The sequence below is a fragment of the Acinonyx jubatus genome, chromosome D1, assembly GCF_027475565.1.
Source record: "Acinonyx jubatus isolate Ajub_Pintada_27869175 chromosome D1, VMU_Ajub_asm_v1.0, whole genome shotgun sequence".
Lineage (NCBI taxonomy): Eukaryota > Metazoa > Chordata > Mammalia > Carnivora > Felidae > Acinonyx > Acinonyx jubatus.
In genome coordinates this window covers 42749554-42775402 of record NC_069390.1, presented here as the reverse complement: position 1 = coordinate 42775402, position 25849 = coordinate 42749554, and the positions used below count along the sequence as shown (strand labels likewise).

At 46.8% G+C, this 25849-nt stretch overlaps 1 long non-coding RNA gene across 3 annotated transcripts in view; it reads right to left on the bottom strand.

Annotated features, from left to right (window-relative positions):
* The window catches only part of LOC113603458 (uncharacterized), a 54933-nt gene that overhangs the window by 27925 nt on the left and 1159 nt on the right, over positions 1–25849 (bottom strand). For all 3 annotated transcript variants that reach the window (XR_003425051.2, XR_003425053.2, XR_008290445.1), the window contains exons 2-3: positions 19856–20058; positions 9069–9205 (exon numbers count right to left, since the gene is read on the bottom strand). This is a non-coding gene — a long non-coding RNA (uncharacterized LOC113603458). The remainder of the gene's footprint in view (positions 1–9068; positions 9206–19855; positions 20059–25849) is intronic.

The window sequence follows — 25849 nt, the reverse complement described above, 5'->3', positions numbered from 1 at the left end:
TGGATGCCTGCTCCAAGGTCAAAGTTCTCCTTCCCAAACTGCTAAGAGCATTGCCTGCCATTGGCTTCTGCAGGGACCCTCCCTTGGAGTTGCCATCTACTGGAGGGAAACCCAGTTTATGCCTTCTCTCTGGAGAAGCACACATTCAATAACTGATTGATGTGACACTAACAAGGACAAGGTGCCCTGACTTGATTCAAAACATTTCTGAAGGGCCATCCTAGCTTCAGAGACCCTTCTGGCACTGGCAGAAGACCCCTGGTGCCTTGGTGATTAGCATTCACTTCTGCTTCTGCCTAATCCCACCTCCCTTACTCTTCTAGAGTTATTGTTGTCCCGAATACTTCCCATTGCCGCCTCCACTCTGTTTCCAGGAATCTCCACCCAAGACCGTGCCCCACATCACACTCTCTGAGACCACCTCAGACTTGAGTCACAGCTTCAGTGGACACTTAGCGCAAACTCAGACTCTCCTCAAACCACCCAGGCCCCTCCTCAACCATGTGCTGTGCATCTTTTCACTTTCTGCCCCAGGGCCCTTGCCAGCTACACGAGAAGCCTCTTGGCCTTTACATATGCAGAGCCTGGAAGTGCAGAGGAGCTCATGACCTCACAGGAGCAGACCCTAACTGAGGGTACATGTGAGCCAGAAGGTAAATTCCCCAGCCACCTGTCCTTCAGATGAATCATCCTGAGAGGCGTTCTGGATGCTATTCAGAAGCTTCCAGTGGAGGGTCACCTGGGTGGCTCAGTCAGTTAAGTGTCTGACTTCGGTTCAGGTCATGATCTCATGGTCCATGAGTTCGAGCTCCGTGTCAGTCTCTGTGCTGAGAGCTTGGAGCTTGAAGCCTGCTTCAGATTCTGTGTCTCCCTCTATCTCTCTCTTCCCCTCCCCCCACCTTTCAAAAAGAAATAAACATTAAAAAAAAAGAGCTCCCGGTGGAATATGGCCCCTAATGCCCAAAGAGGCAACCTCAATAACATATTCTATTGACTTTTTCCCCAATCCTTGTTTACCAGAACCATCTCCTTACAACTCTTGAAACTAAGTCCCCATCTTTGCTCTGCTTGGGAAGAAACCAAACATCTAAGTCCCACCATCAGCTAGGTGGTTGTTTCCGTCTCCTACAACTTGATCTTTCTCAAAGCGTGGAAATTTGGGAGCTCATAAATTCTCCTTAATGGGTATATGATAAAGGGGGAAATGCCATGTGTTAAAACCTACGTGCTAGGATCTCTGCCAGGGATATAGCAATGAATAAGATAAAACCTTATCCCCGAGGCAGCTTGCAGCTCAGTAAGTGTTGGGTGACTAGAGTAGCAAGTAGGGTTGAGATAAACATTTAAAAGTAAAGTGGGAAGAGACAAAGGAGAGAGCGGTTCCATCTCATTGGATAAATCAAAAGGGGCTTCATAGAAGAGGTGGCATTTGAGAAGGGCAGAGTGGGGTGAGGAAGATCTGCCAGGTTGGTGGAACAGGGTGAGCGAAGGCCCAGGAAAAGGGAAAGGCAGGGCTGGGTGGGTCACTTGGAAGAGCCCAAATGTGATGGGGTGTTAGGCATGTAGGATGAAAGCCACTAGAGATTGTGTTGGGGACACTTGGGTGTCAGAAAGGGGAGTCTGGGCTTTGTTCTTCTGTGAGAAGTGACCTGGCATGTGCCGGCATTGACAGACCATTCAGGACACGCTCTTGCCACTTAGCAAGAAGGGGAGAGGTATCTTGATATACAAACCAACTGGATTTTTATTGGTTCCAGGAGAAAGCACGTGGGGTAGCCTGCAGGCAACTAATCAAAAGAGCTAATTAACATTTATTGAACACTTACGATATGCCAAATCCTGATCTTTATTCGCATTATCCAAAGTAATCCTCACAACAATCTAATGAGATTGGTACCGATACTATCTCTACTTTACAGGCAAGAAGACAGGTAGAAACAAGCTCAGTAACTTGCCCGAAGTACAGCTAGTAAGTGGCAAAGCTGTTAAAGTGCCTGAGGCAGACTGGCTCCTGTGCCCAGCACTTAACCACTGTGCTGGCAGGGTGGGGTGAGGGTGAGGCAAGACTGGCAGTCAGCAAGAGCTTCTGAGCAAAGCACTAATTCCGTCAGAGTCTTCTGCTCATCATGGGGGGATCATAGCACCATTTTTGGCATTACTACAAAAGTCTCCCTAGTCTTCTGTAGGTTTGAGCTGATCCTTGTGTTTCCAAGCCTGCAAGTAGGGTAGGAATCACCATTCTGGGCTGGGATTCTGTAACTAACCTTGTAGCTATTTGCAGTCATTGGTATCACTGGATTTGAATCTCCAAGTTCTATCTCCTCAAAGAACTTTATCTTGAAGTAGCTCCATTAAGGTCGTAATTACTCATTTAAGAAGTGTCTCCCAAGCATAGATCCAGCTACTCCATGGTGTTTACTCATAAATAACAACAATAGCTAATACAAATATCTACACACATTGTACCATTAAATTCTCACAACCTTATGAAATAAGTACATTCCTATTTTATCTTCATATTTCAAATGAGGAAATGAAGCTATAAAGAGGCAAGATAACAAAGCAAAGTTACTCAGTTGCAGAGAGGTGGAGAAACTGATGGAGCCATTTTATTAAGTCTCCTTGAAAGCAAATTAAAGTTGGTCAGAACTCCACTGGGGTGATCGCGAGATCTCTGGGCTCACATCTCTGGAAGCCTATCCCATCAGGCATCACTCTTACCAGCAAGATTCATAAAGATAGTCTTCTTTACCAAATGCCTCTTATGAGCCAGACCCTTTTTACACATTGTGTCATTTCACCCTTACAATACTCTGTGAAGAAGATAAGGCTATGGCTATCCTCATTTTATAGATGAAGAACCTGAATCTCAGAGAGAATTATTAACTTAAGTTTACACAATTGTCCTCAAAGGGCTCATAGTCTAAATAGGAGTATAAATACATTTAAAGAAATGACTAGGTACAATCCATCATGGCCAGGTCATTCTTAAGTGCTATGAGAGCCCCCAGGAAGGAACAACTGACTCTACATGGTGGCAGCAAGAGATGGTGGGGGGTGGGAGGGGTAGCAGAATGGTCTAGAAAGGTATCACAAAGTGGCATTTGTGCTGAGTTCAGAGGATAGGAGGCATGTTTTAGGGAGGAAGTGGGGGAAAGGTGTTCCAAGCAGTCCAGGGAACAACTGTCCAGTGAGAGAGTGGTAGCTATAGGCTGGCACATTCTGGAAGGATGAGTGGTCAGCCATGGCAAGAGGATTGGGTACAAACGAGGATAGGTGAGAGAGGAGTGAGGTCAGAATCAGATCATGCAGGTCCCTCTGAGTGATTCCAAGGAGTCTGGATGCGATCTTGGAAATTATGCAAAAAATTTTAAGTTCTGGAGGAATGTGGTAAGATTTACCTATGCATCATCCACAGAATGGAAGTGGAGATACAAAAAGAGTGGAGGGGACAAACAGGAGAAACATTTAAGGGGTCAACTCAGTAAGTCCTCATGATGGTTTGGGATGTATATATAGTGACTATGAGCAAGGGCTTCAAGGATGACCCTCCAGATTCCATATTGGATGATTGGGCAGATGGATGGTGGCACTTACTTAATTAACGAAGAGCAACTTGGGGTGCTTGGGTGTCTCAGCTGGCTAAGTGTCTGACTCTTGATTTTGGCTCAGGTCATGATCTTGTGGTTCATAAGTTTGAGCCCCACGTTGGGCTCTGTGCTGACAGTGCAGAGCCTGCTTGGGATTCTCTCTCTCCCCCACCACTCTCTCTTTCTCTGCCCCCCCCCCCAACTCATTCTGTCTCTCTTAAAATAATAAATAAATAAAGATTAAAAGAAAGGAACAGCAACTTGAGGGAGCGTGGCATAGAGTATCATGGCTTGAGGACCAAGCAACTCTAAGGGGAAGATGCCCAGGAGGCCAGTGGACCTGACACGTAGGACAGAGGGATTGAATTAAGCCATTGGGCAAGTGTTCATGTGCTCATGTGTTCATGTGCTGTTTTCAGAGCTGGTTATCCAGAGAGAACAGCTCAGAATCTCACTCAAAGACTGCACAGTCTATGAGGGGAGTGGACCAGTAGGTACCCTACCATGTCATAGGAACAAACGCGTGTCCCAGGTCTAGAGAGGAGCATGAAAGAAGTAATGGCTAACTGAACTATGTGGTGAGTGATTAAAAGCTTTTTATAGGAAGGGTCTGAGATTTAAGTCTTGAAGAAATAGAAGGTTTTCACAGGCCATCAGTGCAGAAGATGGTATTCCAGGCAAAAGGACAACAGCGTCAAACACATAAAGGTGCAGAAGAACCTACATTTCCATGGCCTGTAATTAGCCCAGTATGTCTGGAGGGTGGGCACATGGGAGGCGGGAAGAGGAGTTAGGATACTGAGGAGATAAGCAGAGGACAGGTGGGAGGGAGCCTGGAATGCCATGTCAAGTGGTTTAGACTATTCTCGGGATAATGGAATCCACCAAAAGAATTTAAACAGAGGAGTGGATGATAGAATTTGGGACCTGGAAGTCAGGGAGTGCAGTTAAAACTACAGGACTGGACATGATCTCTCAGGGGTGGGGATGGGGCAAAAATATTGAAGATGGAAGATTTATTGCAGAGGTAGCAAAGACTTTCATGGCCCTGTGCAGGCGGGCCCTTGTACCAATTTAATCTCCATAATAATCCTACGAGGTAAGTTAACTAGAATGGAATGGGGCCATGGGATTTGAACCCAGATCACACAGCTCCAGAGCTGATGCATCTTCACCACTCAACCATGCAGCCTCCTTGCAGTGATAACAGCCAACACGTCAGGGCTTAATAGGTGTCAGGCACCTTACATGCACTACCCACTGTGGTCCTTACAACAACCCCATAAGAAAGGAGAAAATGGAGATACAGAGGGGAACATGCAACTCACTTAACTCGCCCAAGTCGGGACAACTAATAATTAGCCAAGTTTAATTGAAGCTTTCTGGCTTGAAGAACTGTACATGTAATGACTTTGCCCTGCCGACTCTGTAAGTGCTCCATAAATACTAGCTGAATCCATAAATGGGTGGTTGAAAGAGCAATGTTTCTAAGAATTGGCTTCTGCATCCTGAGGTTCGAGCATCACCAGGCCAAGTGCCCAGACGGTGACTTTCCACAGAAGCCAGAGTATAGGGAGTAGCTTGGCTGGCTCTGACTCCAACCTGCCTGCTTCTGCAGCCTGACCCTTCCAGGGTGGGGCGGGCATCAAAGGCTGTGGGGACAGGCTGGGCCAGCTTGCAGCCCCCTCATTGGCCAGGCCCCATCAAAGGCGCCTGTGCCAGGCCCTGCTCCACTCCAAGGCTGGGCAGATCAAAGGGCCCTGCAGAAGTTGGGTTTCTGGACAGCTCCAGTCCTGATCATCAATTGTCACTTTGGCAGTGACAGCAGAGGGTCCAACATGACAGGACTGCCACAGCCAAGGCTCCTGGGGCAGACATCAGAGAGGCAGCTCCAAAGGCCAGGAAGCTGCCTGAGGCCCCTTTGGGCAACGACCCTTGGTGGGAAGAGAGGGAAGAACTGGAGAGGCCCCTAAGGAAAATGTTTGGAGCAGGATCACTAGAGGAAAGTTGCTGCAGGCGGGAAATCTGACCTTGACATTTCTATTCCTGCCGTGGAACTGTGAATCGGATTACCTCATGCAGCCAAGAGAACTGTTGACATGCCCACACGTGTCGACTCTCATTCATATATACATACATGCAAACACACATACACACACCTAAATATATACACACACCTGAATCACCCACCTGGACGTGCGTGTGTTATAAACACACCTCCACACATGCAGATTCACACACACACCTAAACAAGCAAAAATACTCATACAACATGCTCCCTTCCACTCATCATACTTGCCTGCAAACACACTCACATGTGCACACACACACACACAGAGCCATACACATACCTAACAATGCAAGCACATAAGCACACATATATACACGCTCACTCATACAGGAGCACACGCTCTTTATAATATATTCTGCCAGCTTCCAGGGCCTGAATCCGATATCTTACTCCCAGAAAGGTGAGAATCATCCTCATAAGTAGGCTTTAAGTGCAGAAATCGCTTATTACACAGATCCTGATGCCAGCCATTCTCCAACTCCTCTGTAGAAAAATCTAGAGGAAATGTCCAAAATTGTAGCAAACAGGATTTATGTCAGCTGTTGGAAAGCCCTCCCTGCCCCTAAGAGCTATTAAAAATATCAGCACGTTAGACTTCTGTTCAATGAGGAATACTTGGTTGCCAGAAATTTGAACCAGTTGAAATATCAATTTTTCCTCAACAAATAGATATGTGTTCTGAATTAATAAATTATATACATATATATGCCTAGATGTGAATCAGAGAGATTTATTATAATTTTGGAAGCTAAAAACACTTTAGTTTAAAAGGCAACTGATAGCAGATTTGAATTTAGTTAAAGATTTCATAAATGAGTAAATAGAACAGTTTTGGTGCCCAAGCCTGGGATTTGTTCAAATACCCTCTCTTTCATGGTCACAATCACATGACTAAGAAAAGTAGCATGGGGTCCTTTAGCACCAGCCCATGTATCAGCTCCTCCCAGAAATCCCCCTGAGCCTCCCCACACCAGACCAGAAATGGGCACCTATAGGGACAGTGCAGTTCCTCCCCATGTCTCCCCTCAGGCACCCCTCCCCAGCTGCCTGGAATATTGGCTGCTGATGGCTCACAGCAGAATCTGTCTTCAGGAATTGCCTTCAGCAGAAGGAAGCCACCTCCCTGGGGACAGCCTGCATCCAATTACATCTTGGAAGGGACTCCCTGCTCTTAATGGATTGGCATAGGGTATACATGTCTAGCTCCTTTGCCCCAAATGAGACAATAAAGGGTTATCTCAGTTCCAGAACTTTCCATGGGATCCGCTGAGGCCTCTGTTGCAACTGTATCACGGTGCAACATCTTCCCCTCTCCAACATCCTTCCCTCACTCACAGGCATTGCTCCTGAAAGCCCTCCCCAATAAATGTCGTCCTGTGCCCTAATCTCAGAGACACAGAATCTTCCAGTGAACTTGATCTATAGCAGCATCTTTCTTCAGTACTCTGATGTTCCTGTGTATTCCTCTTTCCCTCACATACCCAGATATCAGCAAATTGATTAAAAATGTAGCCCAAAACTTTTCATCTCTCATTGCCTCCATGGCTACCACTCTGGTAAAAGCCACCTTCTCTCTCTCCTTTCCCATTTGCAATTTGGATCCGTTTCCAGACTGGTCACCATACTTCTGACCTCCACACAGTAATGAGGGTAATCTGTCAAAATGTAGTTTAATCATATAGTTTCTTTACTCAAAAATCTCCAGCGGCTTCCCATCTTACTAAAAAATAATAAAGATAAAAAATACAAAGTCCTTACCATGCATTCAGGATTTCCACGGCCTGGACCTCCCGCTCTACAAGTTCACCTTTTGCCTCCTCCTCTTTTGTCCATTCCTTTCCAGTCCCACTGCCTTTCCTGCTGCACCTTGAGCACATCAAACCTGGGGCTGCCACAGGATCTTTGCACTTGATGATCCCTCTTCAATAAGGACTCCTGGGACTTTTTCTTTCTCTTCATTTGATTCTCTCCAAAATGCTATCTGTGCCTTTTCTAACTCTCATTTTAAATGTCACTGTCCCACACCTGCCATATTTTGCACCCTTCTCTTACTGACATTTCTTCATCACACTTATCACCACTTAACATATTATTTATGTATTTATAATCTGTGATGTGCCCTCATATTTTCCCCCTTAGCCTCCATGGCAAGCCACTCCCCCTCCCCCCTCCCCCTACTCCTAGAACTTGTTCTTCTGGGACTCCGGTGGAGATCTAGATGTGGGGACCTAGATTCCTCTGAGCAAAGTCAGTATCTCTACCACCTCACCCCTTTAACAATGGATCTTTTCCATAAAAGCTTTCTCGCCATGCTTAGAGCCGTCATTTCTTCTTCTGGGCCTTCATCAGGCCCATTCCTGACTATAGAATTGAACATGCAATGGCTTAGGTGGGAGCCAATCTGTGCCCCGCCCCTATTACTGGGGTTCTCTGGGTCCTGGGCTTGGAATGAACCCTAGGCTGAGCCACTTTGGTTTGCAGCAGGCTTTAGTGTCTATTCATCTCCGAAAAAGTGAGGAGGCTAAGTAAATAACAAAAGGAAACCAAATATGGGGCAAGACCTCAGTAACCCAGTACCCTTGATTTGGCTGTGTATGCTGTAGCCCAGTAGAGCCTGGCCTGGCTCCTGGTGACTGATTCCAAACATTCTGAGAAGACTCATGAGGGATGAATTAACAACTGAATGAGACACAGAAGTCATCCCTTTCCCTCATCCTCCACATCTAACAGTCACCAAAACATCTGGCTTCTGACTCTTGAAATTCTCTCTAAGCCAACCCCTCACTGCTTTCCCCAATGTCACTGTCATAATTCAGAACCTCAAATATCTTGTATGTATTAACAGAATAATAATCGGAAATTTTAACCTTAGCATTTTTTGATCCCATTTGCATTCCTACACATCCCTCAGTCTTCCCCTCATTAAAACTAGAACGCCAATGGGGCACCTGGGTGGCTCAGTCAGTTGGGCATCCGACTTCTGCTCAGGTCATGATCTTACCGTTAGGTTTGTGAGTTTGGCCCCCACATCAGGCTCTCTGCTGTCAGCACAGAGCCTGCTTGTGATCCTCTGTTCTCCTCTCTCTTTGCCCTTTCCCCGCTCCTGTGCACATGCATGCACTCTCTCAAAAGTAAGTAAACATTTAAAAAATTACAAACAAAACAAAACTAGAACATCAAGCCTGAACATCCATTGCCTCAAAGTAAGGGAGTTATAGTAGAAACGCACAGAGAAGTAAGTAAGTTAATTATTGGGATAGCAGCCAAACCCAAGCCTAAACAAGAAATTAGAATGCTTTTTGCAAGGATAAGGTTTAACTGAGTTGGGAGAACAGGCAGAGAGTCAGAGAGTAAATGAACCAAGTGTCTGTCTGTGTGGGTCTCTGAGAGGGGTGTCCGTGTCCTACCTGCCCAGCTGAGCCCAGGGTGTGGAGGAGGTGATTGCTCTCCCCTTCAGTGCTGGATCTGAGAGCAAGCAGGGCCTGTGCCTCACTTCCCATCTCTAGCCTGACAAGATGGCAGCATCTAGAGTTCGGTGACGCACCTGATGGAAACAGAATGGTTGGTAAAACTGCTTAGGAAATTAGACATAAGGCCTATTCCATACCCAATGAACCTCCAGAATAGTCTGAATGCTATGGACCAAAAGCACCTGCTGTCTAGATGCAAAGTCTGCACAATGACCTGTGTGAATGAGGCTTGTGCCGGGTAAGAGCCTAGGTGTCCCAGCAGATTCCAGCATGAACAGATGAGAGCCACCGCCACTGTCCCCCCATCCCCATCCTGTCCTCACCCCACAGCTTCAGGCTATAGAAACTCTTCTCCACACAGAACTTAATACAGCCTTGTACAGCAGAAAGAGAGGGAAAAATATCTGAACTAAGATTAAGCTTCTGCCAAGAGTGGATTTGGGTTCAAGTTCATAGAAAATAAAGTTCGGTTTTTTGCACATCTCGTATTGTGTCCTGGGAGATTTTACTGGCTGCCTAACACTACTCAGTAATATCCTATCTGATCTGTCTGTCCCTACTTCCCGCTCTTCCCTCTACACGAGGACCAGAGGGACACTTAAACATGGATATGACCGTGCCTCTACTGGAAAGAAGCCACATTTTCAAGTAGGCAGGCCTGGGTTCAAATCTTGACTCTGCTAGATGCCAACTGTCCTTAGGCGTGTTACTCAACCTTTGTGAGCCTCATTTTCCACCCTTATGAAATGGAATAATCCTAGGGCCTACCTGCTCGGATGCCTTTAGGATTCCTGAGATGATCTAGGTCCTGGCACAGGTTAGTTGTTCAGTTAATACTGGCTGGTTCCCAGTGTACTCTGGGGTCTATCACCTCCTTGGCTTTTTACATTGCTTCTCCTCTCCACCTCCCAAAAGAAAAACAAAACCTATCCCAACTACCACTTTATTCCTTGAGACCTCAGCTGGGTCATCTTCTATGCCTCATACCCCTACCCCTCAGATAGGTTTAATGATTTCTTGGCGGTAGACCCTCATTTCCCCAAGTTCAGCCTCACCATAGCGTCCATTGCACACTATTACTTACTTGCTCACAAGTAAACCTCCATCCCTGCAGCGGTAACCTTGGGCCCCCTTATAGCCCTGGGCTTCTGTTACTCCAGAGAGGGCCCAAGGGGCAAGAGGAAGCCCTTCTGAAAGACAGTGGTGGGAAGAGGGTCAGGGTTCAAGTTGAGGAACAGGTAGGCTTGCAATCTTGCCCATGATTTCTTCAAGAGTCCTTTGTGACCCATGGGCCCAGAGCAGCCTGGCATCCCAGTGGCTGGGACACAGGGTTTCTGGGTCAACTTTCATCTTTGCACATGGTGTTTGTCCCTTTGATCCTTGAGCACATCAAACAAAGCTCACTAATCAATGGCTTCCTCCTTGCCTTTCAGAGCAGATCATCAAACACAGCCTGCATCTCTCCCTGCTTCCCTCCCACCCACCCTTCTTTCCAGTCGGACGAATTTGCTCTACAAGGCCCAGAGTGTGGCCCCCCTCTCCCCACATAGTGCAAGTGTGATTGTTTAATTTCTTTAATTCAAATGAGTGTAGGTATACGTCAGTACTCACTCACTGATACATCCTGGTACTTACCTCTCGCTCAGACCCTTGGGCACAGGTGACATGAAACATACACTGTGATTGCCTGGCTTTTGGCCTAGGAAGTACCCAGTAATGAAAGAACCAGGAGAAAGATAAATAGGACCAAGGGAAAAAATGAACCTTTCTGATCCTATTTCCCCTTCTGTGTAACTGTAATATTATTTCCTGTCCCACCTACCTCACAAGGCTGAAGTGAGGATTGAGAAAGTAAATGGATGTCAAAGTTCACTTCTGGATACCTGTTGGGTTTGTCTGGTCTTTCTAGTCCTTATATTTTGCCAAAGACTCAGGTAAGGGTTCTGGACAAGCAAGTATCCCGAATCTTCCCAGTTTGCCTGGTCCTAAGGGATATCCTGGGATGTGGGAATATCAGTGTCAAAACAAGGAAAGTCCCAGCAAACCTGGATAGATTGGTCACTCTACAAACAGGTAGCACTCTAGAATGGCTGATGTGGGCTAAATGATGTCCCTCCAAAATTCATATGTTGAAACCCTAACTACCAGTATCTCAGAAAGTGATTATACTTGGAGATAGTCCTTTAAACAGATGATCAAGTTAAAATGAGGCCCTCAGGGTGGGTCCTAATCTAATCTGACTGGTGTCCTTAGAAGAAGGGAAAATTTGGACACAAAAAGACACTAGGGACACGTGCACACACATGTGAAAAGGCAGCCATCTACAAGCCAAGCAGACAGGCTTGCTCAGAAGAAACCAGTCCTGCCAACATCTTACTCTTGGGTTTAAGTCTCCAGAACTGTGAGAAAATAAACTTCTTTTTTAAAAAATATTTATTTATTTTTGAGAGAGTACAAGCAGGGGAAGGGCACAGAGAGGACAGATGATCTGAAGCGGGCTCTACACTGACAGCAGTGAGTCTGATATGGGACTTAAACTCACAAACCATGAGAACATGACCAGAGCCCAAGTCAGATGCTCAACCGACTGAGCCGCCCAGGTGTCCCAAGAAAATAAATTTCTGTTGCTTAAGCCACCCAGTCATGGTATTTTGCCAAGGTAGCACAAGTTGACTAATAGAGAAGCTCATATACCATACACTTAAATATCTGAATATTCGACATGAAGAAAACAAACTGGGTGAGTAAAGTGTTTCTATCTTGTCACATACACCTTTGTAAAGACCTGAGAGGCCACATTAGAATTTAGAATTCTCAGAAGTCTATGTCACTCCTGCTTAGGTATAGTAGAGCTCACCTCTGACCCCCTAGACTATGACCTCCCCCAATTCTCCCCACTCCTACATTCTGTGTGGGAACTCCTCTCTGCTTACAACCTCTACAAACAGCCACCTCTTGGCCACCCTTCAGACCTAGAGGTGTTCACACTGAAGGTGGGGTTCCCCCAGGGAGTATAGGCCACTGTAGGCCTTAAAGCAGACTCAGGGGCATTTAAGCTAGAATTACGGAGTCCCAGATGCCCATACCATAGTCTACCAGAAGAGGGTGAGGACTCTAGGCTGACACATCCCCTTAGTTCCTCAAATCCTTCTCTTTAAGGGGACTGGCCTGGGTGGGCCACAGTAGGACCCTCTAAAGTGTGGCTCAGGGTTGGATTCTCTGACACCCTGGTCTGAAAACAGTAGTTTGAGGTTCCATGCCTGTGGTGTGGCATTCCATCCAAGTCCAGAAATGGGAGAGTGCTCTGATCAGGAGAGAAGGAAGGAGCCAGTCAAGGGGAAGACGGATTTGAACCCATGCTGTCTGGTTCCAGAGTCCATGTTCTTAACTACTGTGCACTGTTGCCTGCCAAGAGCAGTGGTCAGAGGAGATGTCCAGAGTGGGAGCGGTCAGGACAGCCTCGCCCGTAGAAAATGCATGGACGAACAGAGGTGTTCCCTAGAGATGGGCACTCTAGGACACCCCTGAGGGGCACATCTCAAGAATTTGAACTCAGGAGAAAATTCTTGAGACATGCCTCTCAGGGGCGTCCCACAGTGCCCATCTTAAAAGCCCTCACTGATTAGAGCTCTGTCTTCTAATGATTATTATTTTTTTATTTTTTATTTTTGTTTATTTTAGACAGAGAGAGAGAGAGAGAGAAAGAGAGACAGAGGCAGAGCATGAGTAGGGGAAAGACAGTGAGAGGGAGACACAGAATCCGAAGCAGGATCTAGGCACTGAGCTGTCAGCACAATGCCTGACATGGGGCTGGAATCCACCAACCACAAGATTATGACCTGAGCCAAAGTCAGACGCTTAACCTACTGAGCTACCCAGGCATCCATCCCTCAGATGACTGATTATAATAAATGTAATAAATAAAATCTCCACAAATGTTAGAGAAATAAAGGTGACCACACATGAAAGAAAGCTTTCTCATGTAAGTCACACTCATGAAACAGTATTGGCTTCAGTTTAAGAATAGCGAACTGAGGCTGGGAGAAGGGACATGGCTAGTCAGAGGTGATGGAGTTGGGGTTTGACTCCAGCATCCAAGTGCATTTTAATTGTGGCACATTTGAGGCAATCCACAGTGGCACTAAATTATGTCCATTCATTCGGTCAGGCATTTATTAAGAGTGTTTCTGTGCCAGGCATCGATTAACTGCCAGAATAGAGATGTGGACAAGATTCTTTTCTGCTTGAGTGGCTCACAGGCCATGGGGGAAATGGACAGGTGAACCATGGCAGTAGGAGTTGAGAAGAGTCAGACATAAAGAAATGCGGTGAGGACCCAGAGCATGGTCTGTGATGGCCGCCCCAGAGGATTCAACTGGACCTTTAAGTCTAAGTAAGAAGTGGCAGAGAACAAGAAGAACCTTGCAAACAGGGGGAATGAGCTTGCAGAGGGGAGACCCGAGGGAGGGAAGCTGCTTCGACTTCCATGAGCTTGAACCAGGGGTGAGGGGCTGGAGGGGGGGCTTGCTGGGCCTGTGAAAGTCTGGTTAGACACAAGGGAGCACGGGTCAGATCTTAATCCAGGAAATGACCAGACCAGACGCGGGCTGTAATCTGAATCAAGTGCCTCTCACTTTGGGCTGAAATGGCCTCTTTCCTGGTTTCTGTTCCCCGTCACTGTCTGAGTTTCTCGGGAACTGAATTCTATCATTGCCCCAGGGCCTTGCATAGTACCTGGCATCCTTTTGCTGAATGAATGAATGAATGAATGAATGAGTGAGTGAATGAACTCTGCTATCTGTTATCTTCCTATTTGAGCTTCCTTTTCCCCCACACTGTTCCTGATTTTAGTTAAGAACTGAACGTGGGCTCTGTACACAGGCCCCGAGGCTGTGAGTCTGTGTGTGTATGTTTTACAGCAGCCAAACCAAATAAACAAACACATGGCAGAACCCCAGGCGTGCTGCTCCTACACTTGGCACAGCCAGCTGGCACGTGGCTGCCCCTCCCCAGCCGTCCCAGCTCCTCCCTCCCTCTGGAGTCAGCCTGGAGGCTTGGCGGTGGATTTGGGAAGCCCCTTCCCCTCTCCAGCAGCAGCGGGACTCCAGGCACACACTGATACGCTCCTTTTAATTAGAGGGAATTTGAAATCGCTTCTGTCTTGGAACTCGGGAGAATTGGTTGGCAGCGTCTAAGATAGTGGGGGCCCACTGACAGGGCGGTGACTCCAGTACCAGGGAGACGACAGGGATGTGAACCCCCGCCCCGACTGGGCTTTCTGCTCCCTTGTACTCATTCCAACTGGATTAACTGCCCATCCCCTACCGATTGCTCTGGGGACCCCTAAAGTTTCCTTTTGGGGAGGTGCCCAGCTCTTTAAGAGTCTCAAGTCAAAATCAGTGTGCAGAACAGCGCTCACCGGAGGTTTGCCTGCATTTCTCCAAATCAGCATATGACTGCCCTATTTCCAGGGCCCCAGGGCAGAAGCCGAAGCTAATTCTCAACTCCCGTCCCCTCACTCTACAGCCAACGTCACCAGGCGTAGCCTGCTTTACCACCAAATGGCTTCAAAATCCATCTCCTTCTTTCCATCTCCTTACTACTAAGTTCATGTCCCCCTCATCTCTGCTTGGATTTGTACAACTACCTCCTCCTAGTTTCTCTGCCTCCAGTCTTTCTCTAATCCCTTCTCCTTTCCAGGAGCCATTTCAGTCTAAGTTACTGATTTGACCCAGTCACTCCTTTACCAAAAAAAAAAAAAAGCAAAAAACAAAACAAAACCAAACCCTAAAAAACAAAACCAAGAAGCTTTAAGTGGTTCCTACAAGAGAAATAGTGTTGTTTTTCAGTCTCTGTTCTTCTCTATTAACACAACCCTCCACGTTCTAGGAGGCTGCTGAATAAACGCCACATTTCCCAACCTCTTTGGCAGCAAGGCATGGTCACGTGACTCACGTTCAACTAATGAGATTCACCTAGAAATGGAATGTATGACTTTTAGCAGTGTTCTTACAGGGAAGTGTTAGGCTCTTCATTATACTTCCTTACTTTCTGCAGGATGGAATACAGATGTGATGGCTGGAGCTAGTGTAACCATCCTGGGTCATAAAGTGACCTTGGCAATGAAGGTAGTGCATAGTAAGATAGAAACACACCATAGATCACTTATGCAAACCCTGTCTTTTTCTTCCAAACTGTCACGTGAGAAAGGAATAAACTTTCATTATGATTAAGCCAGCAATATTTCAGAGTTTTCTGACACTCCAGCTAATCCTAATTCTAATGAATTATCACCTACCACAGGGATCTGGAAGACAAATGCTACCAGAAGCCAGGCAGGCAACATAACTTGGTAATACCTTCATGGAGTGGGGACTGGGGATGGGCTTGTTTATTTATTCTTTTTTTTAATTATTATTCAGTTATTCTGTTTTTTATTTTACAAGTATTTACAAAGCCTGTTATGTGCTAGGCACTCTTAGGCACTGGGAAGGCAGAGACAAATAAGACTTGGTCCCTTCTTAGAGGAGATCCAGTCTGGTTGGAGCAGACATTTTTTTTTTAATTTTTTTTAACGTTTATTTATTTTTGAGACAGAGAGAGACAGAGCGTGAACAGGGGAGGGGCAGAGAGAGAGGGAGACACAGAATCAGAAACAGGCTCCAGGCTCTGAGCTGTCAGCACAGAGCCCGACGCGGGGCTCGAACTCACAGACCGCGAGATCATGACCTGAGCCGAAGTCGGATGCTTAACCGACCGAGCCACCCAGGTGCCCCTGGAGCAGACATTTTAAAGAGAGTAATATAGAGAAGGGTTATGGGGACTGTAACGGCTGACGTACAAATAGCGGTAGAGGCAACAAAAGAGATTGGAGGAAATTCTAAAAAAAAGAAAAAAGATCTGAAAACAAAACTTCAAAGGGAAGGTAACCTCTTCCCCCAAAGATGAGTAAAGAAAAGATAGGGGAGCCCTCGTGGCTCAGTTAGTTGAGCATCTGACTTCAGCTCAGGTCATGATCTGACGGTTCATGGGTTCGAGCCCCGTGTCAGGCTCTGTGCCGACAGCTCAGAGCCTGGAGCCTCCTTGGATTCTGTCTCCCCTGTTCTCTGCCTCTCCCCTGCTTGCACTCTGTCTCTGTCTCTCAAAAATAAATAAAACATTTAAGAAATTTTTTTTTAAAGGGATAAACCAAGGTTAGGAGGACTTGGTTCCCTGCTGTTGCCAGTCCCTTCCCTTTCAGGGACTTGCAAACAATTTGTGGAATACAGCCCACGTGGGCTCCGCCCAGAAGTCAGCGGGGAGAGGGAATTAGTCCAGTGGAAGGAACTTTGGGATTTGGTCAGGGCTAGTTCTATAGCCTTTTTTTCTAACTGAGCCCTTTCTAGGATTTGATAATACAGGGGAATCATAGTTCCTTCCTGACAGCACCATGCTGTAGAGGACCTGATGTCTAGGAACTACAGTCATCTGGAAAGATCCGACACGTAGTAGGCGGTAAGTAAGTTTTAGAGTAGTAAGAGAAGTCTTCCTGAGGGTTTCTGTCTGCTACTCTCCTGCTCAAGGAGGTTTGGGAGGGATTCAAAATATGTAATCATCTGGTATTGCACAGAATTGCACTGATCATCAGATCAAAAATCAGATGTAAACAACCCATTTGGCATTATCTGTGCGGACCAGTATACATCAGCCCTGCCTGGAGGAGGCTTTTTAAAATAACAGCGTAAAAGTGACTGGCCTGGATTTTTATGAGCATTAAAAGAACGGTCAAAGCAGGAATTACAAAAGCACAAGGCACATAGATGGTGGCCTCTCACTAATTTTCACTCTGTACTCATTGCCACTTAATCTTGAGATGCATCGCAACTCGAATTTCACGGTGGTCCAGTGGCATTACCAGGGCCAGCCTGGATAAATCAAGACCCTGAACAGATCAAGCCATCTCTGGGCTTCCATGGTTTCTGTAAGGGGCTCGGAGCCCACACAGGGGTCCTTTCCACTCTTGAAATGGAGCGGGGGATTCCCGCCACACTTGGCATGGGATTTCTTCTTCCTCTTCCCCTTTCCATCTTTCACAATCCCTGTTTCTCCAAACTGTCCTAAAATAACCACAGGGAACACATACCTGACATATTTTCCCCTCTGAAGCACTTTCCTTGTGGGAAAACTCTCTGCAAAGAATGCCTTAAGAGAAGAGAAAAGAACAGGGCTGAGCTGCATGCGTCAGCCGATAAGGACCTTGGAAATAACTCCGCCAGCTGCTCATTTCCAAAAGCGGAAAGCCGAGACCCAGAAAACTGGAGTGGGTTGCCCAAAAACACACAGAGCACTTAACAAAATTCTTCAGCAGTTTCAAGTGTGTGTACTGTCAGGCTTTCTCTCTGCCTACACCTTGTAAACATGTTTTGAACAGACGGAAGCGTTATCTGTCCACCGCTGTTAACCCCAGGCACACACCTCTCTGTGGTAGGGGGACATTCAGGAGACAGGGTCCTCCGGGACCCTCTCTTGTCCAAGGGTGTCAGGAGACCCACGTGGGTCTGGAAAGCCACGTGGAAGGAGGGGCAGGGGTGCTGGTCAGAAAAGCAGCAGGGAGCCCAGGTGATAGGAGGGGCTGGGCTTTCCCTCCCTGGTCTGTAAGCTTTGAACCTCTTGGGCCCAGCAGGGGGGCAGCAGGCTGGGGGCATTAGCATTTGTTTTTCCACTTTGATCTTTTGTCTTTTAAGTGTTGTGGAAGATTTTGTTGGCTGGAGCCTGCCTAAGAAAATCCTTGTGGGAATGTGGCTTTGGTGCTGTGAAACCCAGTCTGATTGTCTCACTGGATCCCACAAGTCAATTTCCTTGTAGGAGGCTTACACTAGCCCAGTGATTTTCGAACTTCACCTGCTAGCAGCAGAACCTCACCTTTTCCCCTTCGATTCATAGCTGGAAGCCCAATACTCAAAGCAAAGCACAGCTGCCCTGACCAAAGCTGGACATAGGGTCTCTCCCTATGTGGCCAAACTTGAGGACCCCTTCCTGAGGCAGCTGACCCCCGTCCCAGTGGAAGTGCTGCGAAGACACCTCAAAAATCTCTACACTAGATGACCTTGAACTCCCCCTCCTGTTCTCCTCTGTAATTCTAAAGCTAAGCCCTATGAATTAGGGAGAACAGAAACTCTAGTCTCATGATATAAATGAACTTACTCAAAGTCCTAAGTGGTGCATGATTTGCCCCACATTGGAGAGCGACTCTGCCTGTTTTTCTCTCAAGTCTCATCCCCTGTTACGCCTCCAATGTGGAAACCATGCACCTAAGCCAAATAGAAATTCTTAGAGTTCCCCAAATATGACATTTTCATTCCTCCATGCCCTTCTAAATGCCCTTCTTTCTACCCAGAAAACAGTTCATACTTTTGTCACACTATTGAATGTGGACATTTGTTTTTACACTGGGCTCAATGGCACCTCTTCTCTGAAGACTGTCCCAAATCACACACCCTTTTCTTTGTGCGTGCACCATGCTCTGGGGCTGCCTCTGCTGTAATAACTCCCACAGTCATGGATGACTTACCCCCTTGGCTCTCCCACTAGAGGGCCATGTATCTTATTTCCCTTTCCTGGACTTTTCAGGGTATCTTGCACATAGATATTGAAATCCATGTAGTGAGTGAAAGGAAAAAGGAATCAGGGGCAATGCTGGGACTGGGGTACTGGGCTTTTGCAGCAACTTCAACATCACAACAGTCAGGGAGCAATTTCCATCTTGCTGTCTTTGGTGTAGCCTGATTTCCTCCCCCCGTGGTATTTCTTAATATTCAGCTCCAAGGAGCAAAGACATCGTAAATGCAAGGCTGTCCTCAACTTGCTTAATGCAACCAGCTTCATCTGCCAAGGAGGGATCAGTGTGGTCAAAGCTTAAAACCCACAGGGCAAATATCCCTCAGGGAAGTCATTCAGCAGAGGCTGCAAAGACAGAGAGATTTAGGTATCGGCCCCCTGCTATGTGACAGATGCTTTATGCAAGGAGGAGAACCAAGTACTCTACTCTTTTCATCCCTTTTTTCCTGCTTCCTACCACCTCCCACATCTCCCTCTAGGAGACAGTTGGATTCTGTGGTGTGTCTGTATTTTTCGTATTTTAATACATCAAGATATTGCTAACCAGATGATCCCTATTTTAAAAGTTTTTTAGCCTCATAGAAACTTCTCCGAAAAGTAGGAAATGAAAAAGGAAAAAGGGCTTGCCTTCAGAGATCACCTCCAGTGGCAGCAGGGAGCATCCCCAGGCTGCAACCTGGCGGAAGTGTTGGGAAGAGTCAACTTCATTGTTTTGAGACAATGACTCCAGCATGGTTCTAAGCCAACCGTTCTTTGGCTGTACCAGTCCTCTCTTGCTTCCTGCTTGAGCCTGCTTGCCCTTCATTTTCCTCATTCAAAGTATGAGCTACCTGGTATAGTCTAATAGATCCCCTCGGTGTTCTCATTTAAAAATAAGTAGGCTTTTCCAACTTAGACTGAAGAGGGAACAGCTCAGAACAGAAAACTTGCAGATTGGAGCACAGTAGATAAAGCCCAGACCCTTCTGAGACAGGATGATAAAGAAGGAGGAAGAGAGACAAAGGGGGAGGGGGAAGGGTCCACTCAAGGTGAACTTGGTAGATGAACTGGAAGAAAACTTAAGGAGAATGGTTTAAAAATACTTTGTATCATTTTTTGTATTCCTGATAATTAGGAGAAACACATACCCTTTCCGGCGATGGACTGAGTGCTTATGCTGTCCAGCCATTGTACTTCTTCATTTCGTCCTCCCAAAACCTCAGAGGTACATCCTCACAGTCTAACATTCTTCAGAGAACAAGAGACGTTTACCCAGTGGCCTCTTGTCATCTGGCTGCTTCCTGGGGCCGGAAGTGAGGAGCAGGGACAGGGCTGGAGGAAACACTGTGTTCTGATATTGAAAGAGAGAACAGAAGAGTAGTTAACCTAAGCCTCCTTATGGTGGTAGGTGCTTCTATCACTGAGATGTCTACCACAGGGGCCAGGAAGAGGCTGTCTACATTGTCTGCAGAAACTTAGTTCAGAGGTTTATGGATTCTCTTAAGCTTCTGGGTCCCATGAAGGCCCAGAGTTCAGATCCTAGACATGCACTATGTATCCATTACAGTACTATGCTGTGGGGCATCAGAATTAGACAACCACATCACTGCCCTCCAGGGTCTGAAGATCAGACATAGTGCAGCTGCGGGGGGTGGGGGTGGGGGGGGGGGTCGTGGGACCCACGTGTCTCCTTGCTGGAACACGGATGGACTTCTGAACAAAAAGTGACTGAGACAGAATCTTTGCCGTCTGCTGTCCACCGACCTGGTCGTGTTTTTGTTTGAGAGCTGAAGTATTTGCAGTGCGTTCTCAGTCTTTCATCTGCACTTGCTCAACCTTACTTTGCCTTCATTATTTGCTGACTTTATCAGCTGTGCTTACACCACTCAGTTGTATTTACATGGCATTTTTGTCCTCATTTGCCATGGACTCAGCATGTGAAAATGCAACTCCAGCACGATATGAACAAACTAGTGTCACCTTCAGTGATGCCCCCTATTAATAACTGTGGTCCAAGGGAGGACCGAATCAAATGAAATAGAAAATGTATTAAGATTGTGTCAGGCACATAAGAGGCATTCAATATATGTTAGCCATTATCATTAGAAATCTGTATCTTTCAAGTTGACAGTTACTTGGAAGAAGTCCGCTATTTAGAAGACCTTCTTGGCTGTCACTATCGAACAGTCCTTTGACTATAGCAGCTGGGGTTTGGGCCACCCACCTCCTGCCATTGTTGATTTCCCTGCTTAGCAATTTTCTTCCCACCTCTGAGCGGGTCATACCTGTTCTTCACTCACCATCCCACCCTTACCTTGAACTGTCAATGGGGGCAGAGAAATGTGCATTTCCTATTAAATTTTAACCACACATTGATGACAGGGAGAGACCATTTGTCTAGTCAGCAAATACTATGAGCACTTACTCTGTGCTGGGTGCCACACTGGGTGCTGAGGTTAGAGAGATACGTGAATCGCAGCCCCTGCCCTGCAGAAACTCTGATATGTAAACAAAGTAGAGTGTCTTAACTACATCCACGCACAAACAAAGTGTCCCTGTGCATTATGGCAAATGTTCCTGGACACTCCTATTAAAATTATCCTATCTGAAAAAAGGACTAGCAACAGCCCCCCCATTTTCTCCCAAATCAAAACAAAATTACATTATATTATATGGCAGGTTAGAGGATTGTTCACCAACTATTAACTCATTATCCTCACCCCACCTATTTTCCTCATTCTCGTGGGGCATGGCCACATGACCTGCCTTGGTAAAAGTGACAGTTTCCAGTTCCCGAGCCTAGGTTTTGAGAAGCATCCTGTGTTTCTACTTGCTCCTCTGAAAACTTGTGACCTTCCCCGTGAATGCGCTCTCAAGAGCTGCTACCCTCTGGCACGGACCCACAGGGAGATATGTGGAAGCACACCTGAACTTCCCCCCAAGCCTGAAGCAGGGCCAACCCAGCGACCTGAAAATACATGTGCACGAAACCAGTGCTCATTTTTTATGTGCTTGTTTGTTACCTGGTCAAAGCTGACTAATACGGTCTTCAGGATTTATCTCCATCTGCCATCACTCTCCTTCTTTAAGCCTCATCTCCCTCCAACCACACTGAATGACTCCCTGCTTCCCAAGCCCCCTGTGTTAGGACCTCTGCTTGGACCCATCTTATTTACCAACTCATCATTTAAGGCAAGGATCAAATTTCTCCTATTTTATGATGCCCTTCTTAATCCATTCTTCCCTCCACCAAAAAAATCAAAATACAAATAACTAAATAAAGATGATAGTAGTGATACTAATAATAAATTGTTAATTTGTTCAATGAGCATTGGTCAGGTATCTACTCCACTGCAGATTTACGTGCCTCTCCCTCTGTGTGAGCAAATCCAGCCAGATCCATCTAGGGCCCTTGCCACAGTGGATAGCAATTGGCTGTTTAAGAGTCCTGTGCAAGCCATGAGCTCGTGTCTCTTCCAAGGCAGAGGCTGTCCCTTTTATCCCTGTCTGGGTGTGAGGACAAGCACAAGGAAATGTCAATCTCCCTACGAACAGCAGCCAACAACGTATGGGTCCAGTTTCCTGGCTAAGAGAGGAAAAGGCCGAAGTGACTCACAGTTAGGGCTCAGCCTGCTCCCACCTGCTGGCCTGGCCCTGCCCCAGCCCCAGCCCCAAGCCAAATCTGACCAGGAAGACAGGAAGTCCTTAAGCATCTTCAGAACCTAGTCCAATGGGGCTTAGTGTTGATTCACCCTGTTTATTGGCCTCGTCTGTGAGTCACTTCCCCGGCACTGAGTTCGGGACTCCACTGTTTTTCCCGACTTGCCTCTCCACTGGCTGACCTGGGAGGTGCTCTGTGTTACCACCCAGATTCTGGGCTCCCCCCTCACGCCTCCCACAGCCAAGGCCCCCTCCACAAAATTCAGGTTTTGAGCTAGGCCTTTTTGCTAGATGTTATCAGTACCAGTCTGGCCTGTTTGCTCCCAGGTTCTGGTGGCCTCTCCACTCCTTTGTTTCCTCTAAGGAGGAGACCAGCTCCTCTAAGGAGTTTGCCAGTATCCTCTCCAGTTACCGCAGTCCTGCTCCTGATCCCCAGCTGGTCTCAGGGGCCTGCTCCCAGATGCCAGCCACCTCTGGCTTTGACAAGTTGAGTATAAAATCCCCACTATGGTCTGGCAGGTTCAGGCACCACTGAACACCCGGCTCTTTGAGGACAGGGACTTCGTTCTAGAATACAGACAGCGCCTGTCTTGTACATACAACTGAAAAAATGTCAAACACATACATCAAAAGATGAATGCTCAGCCTCAGAGCTCACCTCCATTAGGACAAGGGAAGTAGAGGGAACATAGCACTTGAGATTTGAGACGGAAATCTCATTTTTGTCTCTTTCTTTCTCTCCACTCTCTCTGACTAGTTCCTCTTGCTGATCCTTGCAATCTCCATCTCGGCCTAAGCTCTCTTTCTCCACCACACCACCCCCAATGCCCAACCTCCAACTCTTTTCTTGCTTCCCCTGTTTTGGCCTGTCCCTTCTGGCACAAGGCTTGGGCAGATGGTGAGGGATGTCCCCACCTGGTGAGTGTAGGTTCTCTCATCCTTGGTCCTGCCCTCACTGGCAGAACCCCCAAGAATGTACCCCAGTTATTCATATTGTGCCTTTAGGGAGCAACTCTCAGTCAGGACTATAAAGGGTTCTAGTAGCACTGGGCATTTTACCTCTGCCTTTTTAGCCCCTCATCTGGTTCAGCTACGCCCTTTGCCTTTCCCTAAACCTCTGTGCTGTGATGGTTGAGGGGAGGGGGCTGAATGAGGCTTTGATGGAACTCAGCACTTGGACATTGTTCTCTAATGCCCCGGGAGCAGCTCTGCCTCGCTGAGGGGTCAGACAAACAGAATGCCTAGAAATCCTGCCCTGCCCCTGGGCTTCTGGTCTCCGTCCTCACAGGACCCTGCAGCAAATTCTGGTTCTGCTAAGAACACGTGATACAAGATCCCACCCCATTTGGAGAAGGGGAGAGAAGTCTGAGACCATTCCCTTAGTCGAGCAAGAGAAAGATCCCTTTGCAGGGAGTGTAAACCTCTACATCTGGGACCCTCAAGGGCTCTGGGGGGGGGGGGGGCACTGAGGCACACCCAGCACAGAGAGCACTTCTCATTTACTCAAGAGACAGCTGCGGCTCTCTCCACCACACCCAGATCCAGTCAGGTGCTGAGGACGCCCCCGGGACAGAGATAGAATCTGGGACAGCTCCTCCTGAACTACTCTGAATCACACAGTCTCAGAGTCCCGAGGACTGAAAAGGGCCGGAGATACATGGCCATCTGGCTAACCCCCTAAAATACCTCTGACAAGAGGTCATCTTGTTTTAGACTACCTCAGCAAACAGTGACCTCACTACCTAACAAAACCATACGTATCTTCACATATCATATTGTCCTTTTAAATTTGTCTGCAACCTGCCTTCAAGTGAGATAAAGTGTCAAACTTGCAGCTTTTGCATCTCAGCTGTCACGATACCTCAGGTTTGGGAGCACCCAGAGCACCGCCAAGTAATCGAACAATCCCCCCGTTGACTACACTCTTCCAAAGCAATCAGAATCCTATTTTTCTTTAAATGTCCCTTTGGGGCTAAAATGAGTGTGTAATAAACAGAGGATGTCGTGAGTTAGGTCATTGAAACACGCTGGTGTCTTCAAGGCATTTATTTACAACACCCCCAAAGAGAAGCATGGCCCCCGCATTGGTGCCGGTTCTCTCCGACTGTGGGTCAGTGCAGGGTCTGTGGCAGCTGAGGGCAGCCCCAGCCCACATCTCCTCCTCCTCCTCCTCCCTGCCAACTCCATGCCTGTGCACACACTTCTCACTAACACCCCTTTGCCACTGGGCTTGCCTTTTTTTTTACATGCAAATGTCACATAAAATCCTTCAAATGAAAACAGGTACTTTTCATTTTGCTCCCATAAACAGACACTTTCTAAATATTTAGACATCTGTATATAATGCCCTTAAACTGTTTGTTCTGAAGCATAAATAGGTATCTCCGTGTTTGAGTTAGTGTCTGATATGTTCCTCATTTGAGGAGAAAACATAAAAAATAATTGGAATAACTACAGCCAGGAACAATGCTTACGCAGCATGTCAGCGTCTTTTATTGTGTCTTCAAATAAAAGCTTCAATTGGAGGAGAGTTCTGCCTCCCCATCAGACAGAACCACAGCTCTTGCTTTTAACCCTTCACAGGATCCAGACACCTCAGGGCAAGGAATGCCAGCAAAGGTCCCCCGTTACAGGGCCTGATTTGCTATCTAGTTGCATTCACACAGCTTGGGGGCAGTACACTGATTTCTCCTTCCTCATCCCCAGCTTTTCATTGAGGGGAACAAATTCCCACTTTATTCCAAAGAGGGAAAAGCAGGGCCCTTGTCCAGCCCCTAGGTGCTCCTCAAGGAGTAGATGAGATGGGGAATAAGGATACCGGCATGTGTAGCTCTCCCTTTTTTGAGTTCTGTTGTGGAAGTCTACTTGGAAGGTCTGTGATAGTCCATCCACCTCTACCCAGAACTAGAGGGAAAGGTTCAGTCCAGAGCCGGAGGAATTAGGGAGCCAGTTTGGATAAAGATCCAAGCAATTTTCTCCAATAAGCTCCATCTTTCTGACTCTAGCTACTCTCTTAAATGGTCTGACCTACAGGATGAAGAGAGGTGGGATTAGTATTACCCCCAAACTCTACTATCAAATGGGATATTCCAAATCCCTGAGGCTCTCCTCTGAATACACAGATGAAATGTTATAGTTTTTACTGCATCCTTCAAATGGAACTTACACAAGATCATCATTAATGAATGGTGTTCCAGATCTTATTCCACTCTCACTGGATTGTCTTTAGTAGCCCTGCCAAGCTGTTAATCTAGCCTTGCTTGACTTCCCAGTGATGGGACATTGTTGGACAGCTCTGTTAAATCTTTTTTTTTTTTTTTTAATTGGCTGAAATTTTCTATAATGTCCAACCATTGGCTCTGCTGTGGACTGAGTTGTGTCCTCCCTAAATTCATCTGTTGAAGCCTTAACCTCCAATGTGATGATATTTGAGATGGGACTTTGGGGAGATCATTAGGATTAGATGAGGTCATGAGGGTGAG